Source organism: Trichinella spiralis (assembly GCF_000181795.1).
Source record: "Trichinella spiralis strain ISS 195 chromosome Unknown Scfld9, whole genome shotgun sequence".
Classification (NCBI taxonomy): domain Eukaryota; kingdom Metazoa; phylum Nematoda; class Enoplea; order Trichinellida; family Trichinellidae; genus Trichinella; species Trichinella spiralis.
Window position 1 is genome coordinate 1,127,592 of NW_003526948.1, and position 1,052 is coordinate 1,128,643.

The window sequence follows — 1,052 nt, forward strand, 5'->3', positions numbered from 1 at the left end:
GGGCAAATTCAATAATTATAAATTCATAAAATTTTTCAATTTTTCATTTACATTTCATCTATAAAAGATTTTGATTATCCATTAATTTTATACTGATAATATATTTTTAGTGTAAAGCAGTTTTTTACTTTAATGTATAATGTCAAAGTAGATTTCTACTTTAAAACAGTCTGACGTAAACAGTTAAAGGGATATAATATAGTAAACATTAAATTAGCATAATTTTATTTATTAATTATTTGTGAATTAGCCATTGTTTGAATATAAATTTTTTACTTATGAAAGTGTTAATCGGGGTCTCCTTTAATTAGGCAGTGGCAAAAGTAAACTTGGTATAAATGAATTAAACAATTAGCTTAGACAAGGTGCAACGAGTTTAATCTTTTTATAAATAGGAAGTAATCTTCTATAAATAGAATGTTATTAATCCGTAACATGTAGGAAAACAATGTATTAAATGAGATTAATTTTAATATGCTAATTAGAAAGTTTAAAATGCAACGTAAATGCAACACTGAGTATTTTAATTTTTAATTAGGTTAAATAACGTCACTCATAACTACATATTTTAGCAGTGAGAGTTTTTTAATTAATGATTAACATACAATGTAAACACAAAAGTGGGTCATAATATTTTCTAATTAGGTATAATAACGTCACTCGTAAGTAGATATTTTAGCAGGGTTTTTTAATAGTTAATTAGAATGTTTTAAATGGAATGCAAAAAACAGCTACTTACAGTACTCTGTTTTATTTGAAAAGATAAGTAGGCATAATACATTAAATCAATAATGATGAGTTGTAAATCATACGGTAAGTATGCAAACATGAGGTGGTTCTGCAGGACAGTACATTAATATTGAGTATCAGGTGTGACGGCAATTTGATGTGCATGAGGCGGCAAGGCTTAGTAGGCGAGACGATTCACATTTGCCTGGCAGCGCACGCCATCTGGTGCGGAAGCTACGTCTTCGGCGGATCAGAATGGCCATCTGGTCCGTCGAGGGTGGATCAGATGGATCCACCCCAAAGTCATCTCGGCCAAAATCGTG